Source organism: Papio anubis, chromosome 10 (assembly GCF_008728515.1).
Source record: "Papio anubis isolate 15944 chromosome 10, Panubis1.0, whole genome shotgun sequence".
NCBI lineage: Eukaryota > Metazoa > Chordata > Mammalia > Primates > Cercopithecidae > Papio > Papio anubis.
The window spans coordinates 83564145-83582356 of NC_044985.1; the positions used below are offsets into that span (position 1 = coordinate 83564145).

The following is an 18212-nucleotide window of genomic DNA, read 5'->3' on the forward strand; positions in this document are numbered from 1 at the left end:
CCTGCCTCAGCCTCCCGAGTAGCTGGGACAACAGGTATGCACCACCATGCCCAGCTAATTTTTTTGTATTTTTAATAGAGACAGGGTTTCATCATGTTAGCCAGGCTGGTCTAGAACTCCTGACCTCAGACAATCTGCCCGTCTCAGCCTCCCAAAATGCTGGGATTACAGGCATGAGCCACCATGCCTGGCCTTATACCTTTATTTTAAGTATGTGTAAGATTTATTTTTAAATCACTGCTGCTATTTGACTTCTTTGGTCACTAGCTAGGTAAGAAGGAATAGATGAAATTATAGCAGATCAGTCTCTACAGAACTGAAAATTAGTGAATTTAAAAGCATGCTAAAATACAAAGAGAAAAAAAATAGGACAGTGTCTTAGGCACCTATGGGATAATATCAACTAATCTAATATACTTATATTTTGTGTCCTAGAAGTTGGAGTAGTGGAAACAAAAATAGTATGTTAAGAAATAATGGCTGATAAGTGTCCTAGTTGATGAAAACTATAAGCCCACAGATCACTAGAAATTCAACAAACAAGGTAACAGAAAAAATCTGATCAAGGTACATCATAATGAAATTGTTGAAAACCAGAGAAAGTTGTAAAAGCAACTGAAGAAAAAAAAGTATATTCATGCAGAGAAGCCAAGATAAGAATAACTACCTATTTTTCTTAAACAGCAAGTTAGAGACCTTGGCATGCCATCTTAAAAGTGCTGAAAAAATAACATGTTTACCTAGAATTCGATATTCAGCAAAAATCTTCAAAAAGTGAAAAGACTCAGAGAAAAGATGAGAGAATTTATTGCCAGTGACATGTTTTATAAGCAATGTTAAGGACCAGTGGACAGAATAGAGTTCAAAAATGGACCTATGCGTATATGGACAATTGATTTTTGACAAAGGCACAATTAGCTGTGTGTGGTGGTGTGTGCCTGTAGTCACACGTACTTGGGAGACTGAGATGGGAGGATCATCTGAGCCTGGGGAGGTTGAGGCTGCAGTGAACTGTGATTGCACTCCAGTCTGGGCAGAAGAGTGAGACCCTGTCTAAAAAGAAAACAAAACAAAAAGGCACCAAAGCAATTCAAAGAGGAAAAGCATTTTTCCAACAAATGGAATAAGTATATATTCATATGAGAAATGAACCTCAACTTTTACATCACATACATAATTTTAGTGCAAAATTTAGATTTAAAATGGATGATAGACCTAAACAAAAGCTAAACCTAGAAATTCTAGAAAAACATAGGAGACATTTGCTCTCTTGGGATTAGCAAAGATTTTCTTAGGATGTAGAACGCATGAACCATGAAAGAAAAAAATTTATAACTTGGAATTTATTAAAATTAAAACTTTTTGAAAGACATCAGTAGGATAATTAAAAGGCAATTCACAGATTGGGAAAGATGATCTGAAATGGTTTTAACAAAATTAGCTGAGACCACAATATCTTTGAAACAAGGAGAACACGCAATGGCTCTTTGACATGTTTCATGCTGTTGAGTTATGGCCCCTAGAGGAGAAGAGCTTTATCTTTTCACACACCTATATAACTGAACTTTTATGATAACCTTGAAAGAGTCAATGGCTTCTTATGGCCTTTATTGCAAATATTCTGACCACATCTGTGGACCATAGAGAATTCTGCAGTTATTTCTTGAATTATACATAGTGAAAGTTTTCCAATTCATAGACCAGTTAGTAAGTGTGTATATGAGGGAAATTTTAGGGAGCCTTAAAAATAACCCTTCTGCTTTAATTTTATCTGGAAATTCCATGTAAGATAGGACTTATGTCACAAAGAAGAAAGGAATGTTCTCATAGTAGTCCCAAAGTAACATTTAAATATTGGGTCTGGTGAAAAGATTTAGGATTGATAGAAATTCTCACTTCTGAATTGCTTTAGTAAAACAAGGCAAGTAAAGTCCACTTTTCATCAAGGCTTCTAAAATTTATATACACCCTCAAGTTTGCTTGTTACTGTTTTCTTTCACATTTCACAACCAAACATTTTCACTTCAAGACAAAACTCTCCCTTCTGAAAGTCCCCTCTTCTGAACTTGTATTACAAGTCAATTCATCTTTCCTCTGGCTCTTCAACTTTAAAATGTTTTTCTAAGCAATCTGATATTCTACAGAGGTAGAATTAATGATAGATACGCGGCACGTTTAGTAACATAAAAGCTGCATTGTTGTCCATCTGTATTAATAGGCAATTCCCCTTGGGACTTTAGAGGAATGACAGAAAATTGCTGGGTGCTGAGTTTTCTCTTAGAGCAGTATAATTGGACAGATCTAGGATAACTGTCTTTTTGTTTCGTTCATATTTGGTTCAAAATATCGCTCATTGTTTCCTTCACTGGCTTTTCTGCTTACAACATCTACAGGTGTTCCTAGCCATAGGCTCTTTATTCTTAAAGAACAGAGGACTTTCGGTATTATTTTTAACTTGGAGCCAGTTACTTTATCTGAAGGGTGATAAGCTTGGTTTAATTTTCAGCTAGTTTCCTTTTTAAAGCTCATTGAAAATGTTCAGTTACATGTTGGAACTCTCCTAAACTGGCAATTTTCCATTCCATTGTATAATTGCTGTTTAAGACCCCTGTTTTGAGTCTGAGCCCATTATAATGACAGATAAGGTTCCCTTCATTTCACATATTGGGTCTATTCTGTCTACTCAAACTGAAACTTTCCTGAAATCCATCTTTAAAGCCCTGTATTAATTCATGTTCACTTTGCTTACAATGTTGAATCTGTTCATATCCATAAAGGAAAAACTGCATGTCCCTATATAGTGTACTATATATACATCTGTTTTCCCTCTCAAAGCCACTTTCTTCACTTATACACAGCTAAGTGATGAAAATCTCCTCCTGGTATTTCCCATCCTGCTGCTTTTAACCGTTTTTCCCTTTTGAGAGACTAGCAATTAAACAAGCTATATAAATTAAATAGTCCAAAATTATGTGTATCTAACAAAATGCCAAATTCTGCAGCAAATTTGTGTTAGTCTTACTGATGCTCTAGACCAAGGTTTAAATTCAGCTTCTATTGATCCTGCTTTCTCTTCTAGAAAGTCTTAGGAGATACTATACAATGGCCTTTTCTGAGAAAAGTCCTGAGGAAAGGGTATCATATTTAGGAGGCCAGGAGTAGATGGAATTGAAAGAATATGACTGAGTAATGAGAATTTTATATCATCTATATACGGAGCATAGTTTCAGGAGGCTTGAATGATAGGAAATTAGAGAGTCTTTGAAAGAGACCATCTTCTCATCAATTGTTTGTTCTGAGGTCTCGACACACCAAAGAAGTTGACTAATGAATTGTGAATATTACTAGTTTTCCTCATTTTTCTAGAGCTCTACTTAAATGTATTAATTTTGACTATCAGAATGTCCCCCAAGGTAGTCATTGCTACTTTGAGTTAAAAATATTTTTGCTGTACTAGGGTGAGCACGTGAGTTAGTATTTTAGTGAGAATTCATATAAAAAGTAGTTCTGCCAGTAAGAAGTTATGACTTTAATTTAGAAAAATTCATGACAAACAAGAAAGAAGCCATTCTAGTCAAACAAAAATATATGCTAAAGAATAGCATCTTGGGTTACCTGACCAACTGGGGCTAAGAAGGGACTATACAATGAATGGCATGACAATTTTTTACCCTGGCATGTGAACTAAACAAAATGGCCTTTCATTAATTGATAAAAGAGGAAGTATCCCTATGAAGGTGTTTAGGGGACAAAAGACAAAGTTTGATCATGAATTTTTCACTGTCTACTGGACCTCTAATTCATAGTCCTTGGACTCAACATGGATTGAATTGGAAACTGAATGGACTTATTCCTTTGTTTATTCCCTATGTAGAACCACCTTATATATCCAAGAAATAAAATGACTATGAAAGACAAAGCAACAGAAAAAAAAAAAGTCCTGAGCCAAGACCTTGTACTAATAGATGCACTAAAGCAAAACAAGCACACACTTGAAGAATAATGAAATTAATGGCCAAAATATTGACAATGCCATCTACAAAGAACTATTTTGATAGGAATCCTCATTTAACAAAATAAACTCAACAATACATGCTCACTGAGAGTCAGAGTACAGATCAATATTGAGACAAAAATACTTGGAACAAATCCAAAGGATAAATGAAATCTGGACCCAAAGGGACCTGGTAAGCACACCTTTATTTATTTTTAAGTTAGAGTCATCAAAATAACCTTGGTGGAACCTCACAATTGTCAAAATATGAAACCACCACTCAAAATCAGTATAAAACCCCAAATTTGAATTGATTTCTTTCCTAAGTAAGGGAGGAGTCTTGTCAAGCAGAGCAAACCATTGATCTTACAGGGATTTTTGAGGAAGAGTGTGTTGTATTAGTGAAAGGTGGGAGTGGAATTATGTCAGCTTTATTTCTGATGTGTGTGTTTTCATGTCTACATGTTCCATTTGACTCTTTCTCATAGCTTCTCTATGTTCATGTTTTCCTTTAACTTCCTGGGCATAGTTATAACAACTTTTTGTTTGTTTGTCTTGAGATAGGGTTTCGTTCTGTTGCCTAGGCTGGATTGCAGTTGTGCGATCTTGGCTCACTGCAACCTCTGCTTTCCAGCCTCAAGTGATCCTCCTACCTCAGCCTCCCAAGTAGCTGGGACTGAGGTGCATGCCACCATGTCCAGCTAATTGTTGTTGGTTTTGTAGAGATGGGGTCTCGTTTTATTGCCCAGGCTGGCCTCAAACTCCTAGCTAAAGTGATCTGCCTGCCTCTGCCTCCCAAAGTGCTGGGATTACAGGCGTGAGTCACTCTGCCTGGCCTAACAGTTGTTTTAAAGTTGTCTTTCATGAATCTTAATATTTCTCTCTCTTTAAAATCTCTTTCTAGTAACTGATTTTTCTTTTGGTTATGGGCCACGTTTTCCTGCTTTTGGCTGGTCTAGTAATTTAAAAAAAATAAATAAATAGGGACGAGGTCTCACTATTTTGCCCAGACTGGTCTTGAACTCTTGAACTTGAGCAGTCCTCCTGCCTCGGCCTCCAAAGTGCTGGGATTACAGGTGTGAGCCACCAGGCCTGGCCTGGTCTAGTAATTTTTGATTGGACGCTGAATTTATGAATTTTCTGCCATTGAATATCTGGGTATCATTGGGTATTATTTCCCTTGAGAAGAATGTTGAACTATGTTCTTTTAGATAGCCAATTAGGTCATTTGTGGTTCAGGTTGATTTTTTTGAGGCTATTGTTAAGCTTTGTCAGGATTTATCTAGAGTAATTTTTACTCTACTGAGAGTGTAGCCCATTTGTATGGAGTAATTTATGGGGTCTCTACTGGATGCCCTGAGTGATCAAACAGGACAGCACTCTCCATGCTGGCTTAGGGAACTCAAAATGTATTCCCAGCACTACAGGCTGTCTGGGAACTGTTCACTTCACAGCTTCTAGTCACTCTTTGCTTGACTTTATAGAGTCTCACCCTTTGTGTTCATAGCTTAGTGTTCACTAAAAACTCAAGGAAATTACTATACAAACTTCTGAAGTTCTGTTCTGCATAGCTTGCTCCTGTCTGAACATTTGCCTTACACCTCGGGCCTCTTCAGACTCCATGGCCTTCCATGTCCATCTCCTCAATTCATCAAGTTTACCATGTTCTGCTGGGGACTTTTTTCCCCAGCTGGGTGGTCTAGAAAGTGCCCCACACAGAAATTTGGGTTATCATAGGATCTGCCTTGTTTGTTTCTCTTCTTCCATAGATAAAAATACTGTGCTTCCACTGTCCAATGTTTGAGCACAGTAGTTTCATGTAATCTGTTGAGTTGTCTAATGTTTAAGGCATCAGGATAAATGTTTATTATGGCCAAAGCAGAACTTGACTTATTTTCTTATTTTAAAATTTTTTTATTTTTAATTTTTGTGGGTACATTGTAGGTTTATATATTTATGGGGTACACATACATGGATGTTTTGAAACAAGTATGCAATGTGTAATAATCACGTCATGGAGAATGGGGTACCCATCCCCTCAAGCACTTATTCTTTGTGTTACAAACAATCCAATTATATGCTTTTTGTTATTTAAAATGTACAGTTATTATTGACTATAGTCACCCTGTTGTGCTATCAAATAGTAAGTCTTATTAATTCTTTCCAACTATTTTTTTGTACTCATTAACCATCCCCACCCCCACTCCCCCACCCCACCTCCATTTCCCTTCCCAGCCTCTGGTAACCATTCTTCTATTCTCTCTGAGAACTTGACATGTTTTTAAATAAGCTTTCTAAATGTGTTCTGTGTTGGTTACAGAGGAAGAAAAGAGTTTATATCATGTTCACTGGAGTTGTCTGACTTTTGAAATATGAAGCTGTCACTGTTGGCTTTCACTGAAGTGGCTATATCATCAATACAGGCTCCCTGATCAGAAAACCTGTAGATTCTCTTAAAATCAAGAACTAGTTAGATGTGTTCTACTTTGACCCAAATGAACTTGGCTTGCCAAGTATGGGACACACAGTGACACAGGAAGAAGTTAGCAAGGACTACTTCTGGGTGGCTTCCCATTCTTTTCCCAGGACTGAGCATTAACCACTAAGATAATAAATTCTCAAAAATATTTGCAAACTGACAGGTCATGCTTATTTTTTGTTGGCTAGTCTATTTTCCATAAAGACTAATTTTCTCTCCTAGAAGAACAGCCATGAGCTACAAAATAATGCACTTAACTCCTGAATGTCAGCATTGACTAGATCAGGAAAATGTTTTTAAAAACTCCTGAATGTCTTAAAAAAATTATCTGAATTTAATTTTTTCCCTAACTTTTCATTAGAAAAAATTTCAAACATACTGAAAAATTGAAAGAAGGGTATTGTATTAGAGTTCCCCAGAGAAACAAAACTTATTATTTATCTATTTCATATCTATGGAGAGAGAGAGAAACATAGATATCTATGGAGACATATGTTATATAGAGAGATTTAACATTCGTATAGTGGTTTAAATGTTAATCTCATCAAAAACTTTCGCAGAAACATCTAGAATAGTGTTTGACCAAATGTTTTTATCGAAAGCATTTGAAAGTAAGTTTCAGACATCATGTATTAATATTTCAACCCTAAATATTCCAACATGTATTTCCAAAGGATAAGGACACTATCCTATATAACCACATGTACGTTAGCAATAATTCCATAATATCAGCTAATATTTCAATTTAAAATTTCACCAATTGTCTTTAAAATGACTTTTTAATTCAAGATCCAGTCAAGGTTTACCCGTTGCATTTGGTTAAGTCTCTTTAGTCCTTTTTTCAAAATTTAGAATATCCCCCATCCTCGTTTATGGCATTGCAATTTGGAGAAGTCTAGAGTGGTGGACATACAGCATGTCCCATATCTTGCATGTGCTTGTTTTTCTATGGCATCATTTCTGTAAACTGGACGTTAGGGCGAAAGGGTTGATTAGATTCAGGTGAAACATTTTTGGCAAGAATATATCAGTGATTTTGGACCTCATATTATATAATATCAGGCAGTACCTAATTTCTCATTGTGTCATTGTTTAGAGTGGTGATTATGAGAACCCTTAGTTGTAAAAGTCATTTTTTTCTCTTTATAATTAATAAGTAATCTGTGAGATGATACTTTGATACCTGGTAAATACTCTGCTCACAAGATGCCCACGTACTAACCCCTGGAACACATCTTCACGTGTTCCAAGGGTTGGCAAAATAGGACTTTGCAGGTATGATTAAATTCAGGAGTTTGTGATGAGGAGGTTATGCTGGATTATGTGAGTGGATCCAGTGTTATCACAAATGTCCTTATAAGAGGGAGGCAGGCGGGTTGGAGTCAGAGAGAAGAACACGTAGTGATGGAAGCAGAGGTTAGAACTATGCGGGGCCATGACAGCCACAGAATGTGGACAGCATTTAGAGGCTAGAAATGGTAAGAAACATTCTCCCCAGAGCCTCTAGAAGGAACGCAGCCACGCTGGCTCATTTTAGACATTTGATCTCCAGAACTGCCAAATAATAAATCTATGTTGTTTTAAGCCACTACAATGTGGTAGTTTGTTACATAAGCAACAAGAAATTAATACAGAAGATGATCCTTATATGAATCAGTACTACCTCATAGTTTGCCAAAGGATTATTCTTTAATTCTATAATACCTGCTATTGGCATTCTTCGATAAAACAGAACCCTAGCCCTTCATTTTTCTTAAATATCACCAGAAACTCATGAATTCTTTCATTTTTTAGATGAGGTCTCATTCTGTCACCCAGGCTGGAGTGCAATGGCAGGATCATACGCACTGCAGCTTTGAACCCCTGTATTCAAATGATCTTCCCACCTCAGCCTTCCAAAGTGCTGGGATTACAGATATGAGCCACCACACCCAGCCTAAACTCATGGATTTTTATTCATCCAATGTAATATCAATTACAGTTATTATTCTTGTTGATGCCTAAATATGCCCTAGTTTTGCTAGCAGGAGTCCTTGTAATCTATCTGCGTGACAGACTAAAGATGAGCATGACTGTTGTTAGCCTTTGAGTGCTCCTGTGTTTTCCAATGTAACAATACATTTCAGGATCTTCTTGTCCATTTCCTGCCTCAGACCTAGAATCAGCCATTTCTCCAAGGAGTCTTTTTTTTTCCCCAGGGCAATGAATTTGAAAACCAAGATTTGAGCATTTTGAGGTGTTTTCTCATTTTATGTCTGTAAGAGAATGTTTATACATGTTTATATCTGTTTGAGATTTTGGATCATTTATCTAAAATAACTTTGGGAAAGCTAAATGTGGATTGTATGCCTTTATTTCTGTCAACTTTATTTAAAATAATTCTTTTTTTTTTTTGAGACGGAGTCTCGCTCTGTCGCCCAAGCTGGAGTGCAGTGGCGCGATCCTGGCTCACTGCAAGCTCCGCCTCCTGGGTTCACGCCATTCTCCTGCCCCAGCCTCGCAAGTAGCTGGTACTACAGGCGCCCGCCACCGTGCCCGGCTCATTTTTTGTATTTTTAGTAGAGACGGGGTTTCACCGTGGTCTCGATCTCCTGACCTTGTGATCTCCCCGCCTCGGCCTCCCAAAGTGCTGGGATTACAGGCGTGAGCCACCGCGCCCGGCCTAAAATAATTCTTTCCCCATCACTCTCTATATGCCCTAACCCTGATTTATTTTGGCTTATAGCACGTATCACAATCAGACATCGTAGGATGTGTTTGTTTATTTCTCCCATTGTCTTTGAAACTAAGGCAAGAACTTTACCTATCTTGTTCACTACTGAATCCCCAGGCCCTGAAACAATATCTCATACAAAGTGGAGCTCAGTAAATATTAGTTGACTGGATAAATAAGAGTGAGCCTCACTTCTATTGAACTTCCTAGTTCACATGGCAGGAACTTTTTCCCTCTTGCTTTTGATTCGATACCCTAGCAAGCTGGATGTGATTTTTAAAATCATGTACAGTACCCCTCTCAAGGAGTATATGGTATTATTGGATATTTGAACTCACTTTCATGGTCCTGTAACAAATGTCATTCTTTTCAAGTTCCACACGGTGGAGCTAACCGTATGTAGAATCTAAATGCCAGAATTGGCTGTAAGTTTGATAGGGTATGAAGCCACTAAGGAAGGGGAAGATTGCTTTGCTTATTGACGGATTTTTCTAGATAGATATGTTTTAGGAAATTGCTCCACAAAAAATATTTTATGACTATAATTTGTTGATGTAAAAGTGATTAAGTGCATGGGTCAAATTGGAGGAAAATTTTACCCGTATCCCTGCTAGAACCACAGATTACATCATTCGGTACCTCTGTAATTATGCCCATCCTGGGAAGATATTTTTCCTGAATGGTGTGGTGTATCAGCCAGGACAATGTAGATTATTCTGCATTAACAAACAGCTTCTCAATCTCAGTGGATTGAAACAAAACAAAACAAAAAAGGTTTATTTCTTGTTCATACTGTATGTTCAGTAAGAGACACCTGGGGACTCTGTTCAGTGCCAGCTCATCTTCCTCCCTGGACATGGGCTGATAGGAAGCCACTACTGGCTATGATAGCAAATGGAAAAGACAATTCTGAAGGATGAACCTGGAAGTGATACAATTATTTTTGCCAGAACATAGTCTCACTCAACCATAGGGACCCAGGAAGTACAATTCTGCCATGTTGCTGGAAGGCAGAGGGTAAGAAGTATTTGGTGAGATGCAATAATGATTACCACATACAGAAAAAGCACACAGTATTACATCACAGAGACCAAGAGAGAGACTTTCCAGGTATTTTAGTTATATATTATTAACTGAGCATTATTGACTATTCTGCTATGGGGGTCTGAAGATGAGAATCACTCATTTAGTATAACAATGATTGCAGATGTCTAAACCAGTTTAAGTGAGAAAGGCCACAGAGCCCTTGAATTCCATTATCTCCATTTGATGAGATCTGCCAAGGTGCACTAACACACTCCTTAGATTAATGGGGTCACCTAGGAGGAAGCAGTGGCTTACGCCTGTAATCCCAGCTACTCCGAAGGCTGAGGCAGGAGGATTGCTTGAGTGTGGGAGTTTGAGGTTAGCAGTAGTCTGGGCAACATAGTGAGACCTTGTTTCTAAAACAACAACAAAATTGGTCACCTAAGACCTTATATAATGTCAATATTATTATAAATTGTTCATCATCTCAAAATAAATTTTAAGAAACTTACATAAAATAAGACCTTATAAGAGTACTTGATATTGACCATTTTAATTTCACAATGTGGGCAGATTATGCAAATGATTGGCATATTGTTTAGGATTACTTCTATTAAATCATTGCAGGAAACAAAAACTTTTAAATATTATGGCTTAAATAATATAGAAGTAGTTGATTCCTCTTACACTAACAGAGATTCAGAGATATGGTACTTTGGGGCTTGTATGCCAACTCCACAAAGTCCTCAGGGATCTAGGCTCCTTCTAGTCACAACTGTCTTCTTTAGGGCATGATATGTGTCCTTATATTAAAAAATGGCTGATAGAGCTGCAGCTCTCGTATCCATATTCCATAGAGCAGAATGGAGGAAAGAAAAGAACAGGCAAAGAGTATATACATCAGCTGGCTTTTAAGATGCTTTCCCAGAAGGCACAAAAAAAAAATTCCACTTAATTTCATCAGCCAGGAATTAGTCATATGTCACATGTAATTGGGAAGGTAAGGCTGAGGAATAGTCTTTTAGCTGGGTACATTTTGTTGCCTCAAATAAAAGCAGAGGTCCTAAAACTGAGGAGGAGGAGGAGGAGAATGAATATTGGCTGTAGGCCTCTAGCAATTTGCCCTAATTGGGTTACTTGAGTCATGAAGCCACACAGACCCTGCCAAATGCCAAATAGTTGACAGACTTGCTTTCCCCAGCTTCACCGAGAAACCATAGTGGCTTCTAACTGCAGTCTGAAAATAGTCCTAAATATTGTCTAGCTATTTTTCTTTTCTTTCAGGTAGGGTCTCACTGTGTCACCCAGGCTGTAGTACAGTGGTGCAATCACAGCTCACTTCAACCTCGATCTCCCAGGCTCAGGTGATCCTCCCACCTCAGTCTCCTGAGTAGCTGGGACTATAGGCACACACCACCACACCTGGCTAATTTTTTGCATTTTTGTTTGTTTGTTTGTTTTGTAGAGATGGGATTTCACCATTTTGCCCAGGCTAATCGTTAACTCCTGAACTGAAGCAATCCACTCACCTTGGCCTCCCAAAATGCTAGGATTCCAGGTGTGAGCCAACATGCCTGGCCTTGCCAAGCTAATTCTTAAAAACAGTTTTTAATTTATTTTTAATTTTTTGGGGTACATAGCAGGTGTATATATGGATTACATGAGACATTTTGACACAGGCATGCAATGCATAATAATTACATCAGGGTAAATGAGGTATCAATCATCTCAAGCATTTATCCTTTGTGTTACAAATAATGCAATTATACTCTTTTTTTTTTTTTGAGACGGAGTCTCGCTCTGTCGCCCAGGCTGGAGTGCAGTGGCCGGATCTCAGCTCACTGCAAGCTCCGCCTCCTGGGTTCACGCCATTCTCCGCCCTCAGCCTCCTGAGTAGCTGGGACTACAGGCGCCCGCCACCTCGCCCGGCTAGTTTTTTGTATTTCTTAATAGAGACGGGGTTTCACCGTGTTAGCCAGGATGGTCTCGATCTCCTGACCTCGTGATCCGCCCGTCTCGGCCTCCCAAAGTGCTGGGATTACAGGCTTGAGCCACCGCGCCCGGCCTACAATTATACTCTTATAGTTATTTCAAAATGTACAATTAAATTATTTTTGACTATAGTCATTTTGTTATGCTAGCAAATGCTAGATCTTATTCATTCTTTCTATTTTTTTTTGTACCCACTAACCATCCCCACTTTCCTATAACATCCCCAGTTTCCTATCACCCCCCTTCATAGACTCTGGTAACCATCCTTCTACTCTTTTTCTCCATGAGTTCAGTTATTTTAATTTTTCGCCCCCACAAATAAGTGAGAACATGCAAAAACTTACCTCTCTGTGCCTGGCTTATTTCACTTAACATAATGATCTCTAGTTCCACCCATATTGTTGCAAATGACAGGATCTCTTTCTTTTTTATGGCTGAATAGTACACCATTGTGTATATGTACCACATTTTCTTTATCTATTCAGCTGCTGGTGGATACAGGTTGCTTCCAAATCTTGGCTATTGTGAATAGTGCTGCAATAAATATGGGAGTGCAGATATCTCTTTGATATACTGATTTCCTTTCTTTTGGGTATATACCTATGGGTGGGATTGCTGGATCCTACAGTAGGATTTTTAGTTTTTTGAAAAACTTCCAAACTGTTCTCCATAGTGGTTGTACTAATATACAGTCCCACCAACAGTGTATAAGTGTTCTCTTTTCTCCACGTCCTTGCTAGCATTTGTTATTGCCTGACTTTTGGATAAATGCCATTTTAACTGGGGTGAGATGGTATCTAATTGTAGTTTTGATTTGCATTTCTCTGATGATTAATGATGTTGAGCACCTTTTCATATGCGTGTTGGCCATTCGTTTGTCTTCTTTTGAGAAATGTCTATTCAGGTCTTTTGTCCATTTTTAATCAGATTATTAGTTTTTTTTTTTTTTTTCCTATAGAGTTGTTTGGGCTCCTTATATAATATATTCTGGTTATTAATTCCTTGTTAGATAGGAAGATTGCAAACATTTTCTCCCATTCTGTGGGTTGTTCTTTGTTTTGTTGATTGTATCCTTTGCTGTGCAGAAGTTTTTTAACTTGGTGTGATCCCATTTGTCCGTGTTTGCTTTGGTTGCCTATGCCTGTGGGGTATTACATAAGAAATCTTTGCCCAGACCAATATCCTGGAGAGCTTCCCCAATGGGTTATTGTAGTAGTTTCATAGTTTGAGGTCTTGGGTTTAAGTCTTTAGTCGATTTTGATTTGATTTTTGTATGTGGCGAGAGATAGGGGTCTGGTTTCACTCTTTTGCATATGGGTATCTGCTTTCCCAGCACCATTTATTGAAGAAATTGTCATTTCTTCAATGTATGTTTGTGGCACCTTTGTCAAAAAATGAGTTCACTGTAGATGTGTGGACGTACTTCTGGGTTCTCTATTCTGTTTCACTGATCTATGTGTCTGTTCCCAGCTAATTTAAAAAACTTAAATGAAGTAGAGCATCCAGAGAAAATTTTTTGATTTTAGAGCCATTGAAGGGTTGCTCCAAATGATAGGTCCTGATCTCTGACCCTCACATCGTGTTGTTTACACCACACACAGGTTCCTGCTTAGAGGACCCTGGATATAGTTTATCCCATCTTCAAAAGTAACCTCCTCCCCACTTCCTTCCATATTATAAACCAATCAGTTTATTGGACATTCTATCAAAATTTACTTGCTTAATAAATTGCAACTCTGGCTCACTTTTATGTGAGATGTAGGCATGGTTATCCTGTGACTACTATTCTGCTTTCTCACTAGTACTATCTTAGATGAGATGTAGGCAAAGAATCCTGTGATACTTTTTACCTTCATGTAAAGAAATTCACCAAGACCAGAGCAAGACTTAGATGGTCATTTTCTTTTATGACTCATCCCCTAGTCTCTGACTTTTTAAGTACAGAGTAGCTATGGACAAAGTGTATGGGTTTAAGAGAACACCCTGCCTGCCCCTCCCACCACCCCCATCCTGGCATTATTGGTTTTCAAAATGTGCATTGCAATCTTACATCTGACTCAGGGCAGCTGAAATGCTTCAACAGTGCAAAATGAAACTGCTCTGTCTCCTTTCTTAAGATACCACATCTGAATAATCCCCTATACTCCAGAGAAAACGAAGACACAATGTGGTTTTATCTCAAACCAGAAGTAAGCAAATCAATAATTGACCATATTAACTAACTCAGTGCTGGGAAAGAGACTTCTTGTTATTACTTCTTAAAGCAAAACAAAAACAAAAAGTAGACAACTTTAAAACCAATGTAAAATTATACCACATTAAGAAAAATCACATATTTTCGTTATAGTCAATTACTTTGAGATATTTTCCCCCCTAAGGGAGTACACCAAGAAGTAGCCTCATCCAAAGGAAGCCGTTCTTTGAGGCCTTATTGGAATTTTATTTGACTCTCTCCCTCCCTCCCACTATTCTAATTTCCCATTCTTTCTGTTCCTCAGTCATATCAAAGTTGCCCTTCCCTTGACACTTTTGCAGGAACTGCTCCCTCTGGCAACTGTGCTCTTTGCTCAGATCTTCAATGGCTGATCACTTTCTGACAGTCAGGTTATAGTTTAAATGTCACCTCCTCTAAGAAGACTTTCCTGACCATTCCATCCAAAGCAACCACATCCATTACTCTCTCTCCTGCCACCCTGTTTTATTTGTAGTGCAGAATTTATTATCATCTAATAGTTCATTTTTTATTTTTTATTGTCTGTACCTTCTCCCCAATTAGAGTTTCAATTTAGCACCTCCTTATGTCTGGCAAAATAGTCTGTACTTCACTGGCGTTCAGTTTGGGGCAGGCTTTCTCTGTCTTGGATTACTGACATTTGGGACCACACCAACCTTCATTGTAGGGGGCTATTGTGTGCATTCTAGGGTGTTTAACAATATATCTGGCCTCTACTCATTAGATGCCTTTTTAGTGGTGACAACCAAAATGTCTCCAGATACTGTCAAATTTCCCTGGGAGACAAAATTGCATGTGGTTGAGAAGTACTGGTTTAGGCTGTTAGCTGCTGTGTAGCTGCTTTGGTTGTCAGGAGACAACATTGTCTTAGAGTAGTAATAGCTATCATTTGTTGAATGCCTACAGGTATTGAGCACTGTTCTACAGGCTTAACATTTAGGCTTTACTATTGAATAAAGTAATAGTAACTTTAGTAAAGTAATAGTAAACATTTAGTCTTTATTATTATTATCATTTTACAGATAGGGAAACAGAGGCACATGATTACTTGCTTAAGTTCACACCATTAGTAAGTAGGGAAGTCCGGAATTCAAACCAGGCTCCAGAACTCTATGATAACAGGAGTGGGCAGTGCTGTGGGATTCTCACTGCCATGCCCCTGGTGGCAGAGACTGGACAGCAAATGGGCTCCCTACCCACTCAAACCCACACAGTTGTTTATTCAGAGTGACCATGGGCAAGTGATGACTTTCCTCTCTGAGCCTCAGTTACCTCTGTAAATAGTAGCAACAATAATAATAAATTCCATATAAAGTTGCCTTAGGACCTCAGTGCAATAGCCTAAGCGAAAATAGCCGGTTTCTGGCACATAGTAAGTTCTGAATTCATTTCCCCTCTCCTCCCTTTCCACTTGGCTCCAAGCTCCAAGCACTGAAAGCAGATCCTGAAGACCTTGGTCAGACAAGCATATTGGGAAATCTAACCTTTCAGCAATCTGCAGAGCTGCCTTGCTGTTGACCAGAAGCAGGGAAAGTAGCCCCCTTAGCAATAGCCTGCCAGGTTAGCAATCTTATTCTCCTGTGCTAATAACCAACAGCACAAGTCATCAGCACTTTCCCCTTAAGCCAAAAGGGGTTTTTTAATCAATGCTGATTAGATGCCCCTGGGCCTCACTGACAAGTAGTCTTCCTTTCTCCTTTTCTTGATGTGAGTCAGTGAATTAATGAATTAATTGCCTGACCTATTGTTTTCTAACATGGCAAATTAAATGAATTTTCTGGTGAATAGCCCAAGCGTTTTGGCCTGCAGGGAGCGTCCTTTGCAAACATAACTGAGTTGGTGCTCAGGCTAGCTGGTAGAGCCCCACCAAAAATTGGTTGCCTTTGAAAAGTTTGCTTAGAGCAGGGGTTCTAAATTTGGTGCACACAAATCTCGGTGGATAAAATTCTGTGAACTTGGATGGGAAAAAATGCTATATGTTTATTTTCACTAAGCTCCAACTGAAATTTAGCATTTTCTTCAATTATGAATATAGGCAACAAATTATAGATACTTACATATTCCACTACGGTTGTTGCAGATATCTTGAAATACCATTTACATTTTATGACTTCAAAATTACAGTAGCTATAGGACTACTGCTGGATCTTGTCATTTAATGTATTAATAAAAAAGCACATACAGAATTATATCACGAATTTGTTGTTTTGTTGTTGCTATTTTAATACCTGTCTTTTGATATCATTGGTTTGCCTTGTAATCTTATGTATTTAGTTTTATTAAGTTTAAGACGTTATTTTGAGAAGGAACCCATGGATTCCCCAAACTGGCAAAAGGGCTCCTGGTACAAAAAAAAAAAAAAAAAAAAAGAAAAGAAAAAGAAATTAACACTTGCCTGAGAGGCCAATAGGATAGTTTCTGGAGAAAAGAAGTCAGTCTTAAAGGGAATCTTTGTGCTCAATAATTTTAGTCATGACTCAATTCTTGCCCTTTCATCTTTTCCAGTGACATAAACATATAAACATGTCACACACTTATATCAAAACTATCAACCCCTCATAGACTTTGGCTTAGGCAAAGACTTCATGATCAAGAGCCCAAAAGCAAATGTAACAAAAACAAAGATAAATGGAACTTAATTAAGCAAAAAAACTTCTGCACAGCAAAAAAAATAATCAGCAGAGTTCACAGAAAACCCATAGAGTTGGAGAAAATATTCACAATCTATATATCTGAGAAAGTACTAGTATTCAGAATCTACAAATAATTCAAACGAATCAGCAAGAAAAAAACCCAAACAAGCCCATCAAAAAGTGGGATAAGGACATAAATAGACAATTCTCAAAAGAAGATATACAAATGGCTGGCAAGCTTATGGAAAAATGCTCAACATCACTAATTATCACGGAAATGTAAGTCGAAACTACAATGTGATACCACTTTACTTCTGCAAGAACAGTCATAGTAAAAAAATAATAGATGTTGGCGTGGATGTGGTGAAAAGGGAACAGTTTTACACTGTTGGTGGGATTGTAAACTAGTACAACCACCATGGAAAACAGTGCGGAGATTCTGTAAAGAACTAAAAGTTGATCTACCATTTAATCCAGCAATCCCACTACTAGGTATCTACCCAGAGGAAAATAAGTCATCATATAAAAAGATACTTGCACACACGTTTGCAGCAGTACAATTTGCAATCGCAAAATATGGAACCAGCCCAAATGCCCATGAATCAACGAGTAAATATATATATGATGGAATACTGCTCAGCCATAAAAATGAATGAAATAATGGCATTTTCAGCAACCTGGATGGAATTGGAGACTATTATTCTAAGTAAAGTAACTCAGGAATGGAAAACCAAACATCGTATGTTCTCACTCATATGTGGGAGCTAAGCTATGAGGACTCAAAGGCATAAGAATGATACCTTAGACTTTGGGGCCTCTGGGGAAAGGATGAGGGATGGTGAGGGATAAAAGACTGCACATTGAATACAGTCTACACTGCTGGAGTGATGGGTGCACCAAAATCTCAGAAATCACCACTAAAGAACTTATTCATGGAACCAAATGCTACCTGTTTCCACCAAACCTACTGAAATAAAAAAGTAAACAATTTTGAAAAGCTATTAGTCAGGATGCTTGGCAGTGTGCAATTTACAACATTAGGATAGAATTTTGGTGTATTCAGAATTATGTTGACTGACTAAATTTTAGCACATCCAGGACGCCTGTCATCCTGCCTTGGGAAGGAGAGGCCCAGTGTTTCC

At 38.1% G+C, this 18212-nt stretch overlaps 1 long non-coding RNA gene across 1 annotated transcript in view; it reads left to right on the top strand.

The window, feature by feature from the left end:
- The first annotated feature begins 985 nt into the window (after positions 1–985).
- Positions 986–18212, top strand: part of LOC103876428 — a 42600-nt gene continuing 25373 nt past the window's right edge. The window contains exon 1 of the long non-coding RNA XR_001893516.3: positions 986–4187. This is a non-coding gene — a long non-coding RNA (uncharacterized LOC103876428). The remainder of the gene's footprint in view (positions 4188–18212) is intronic.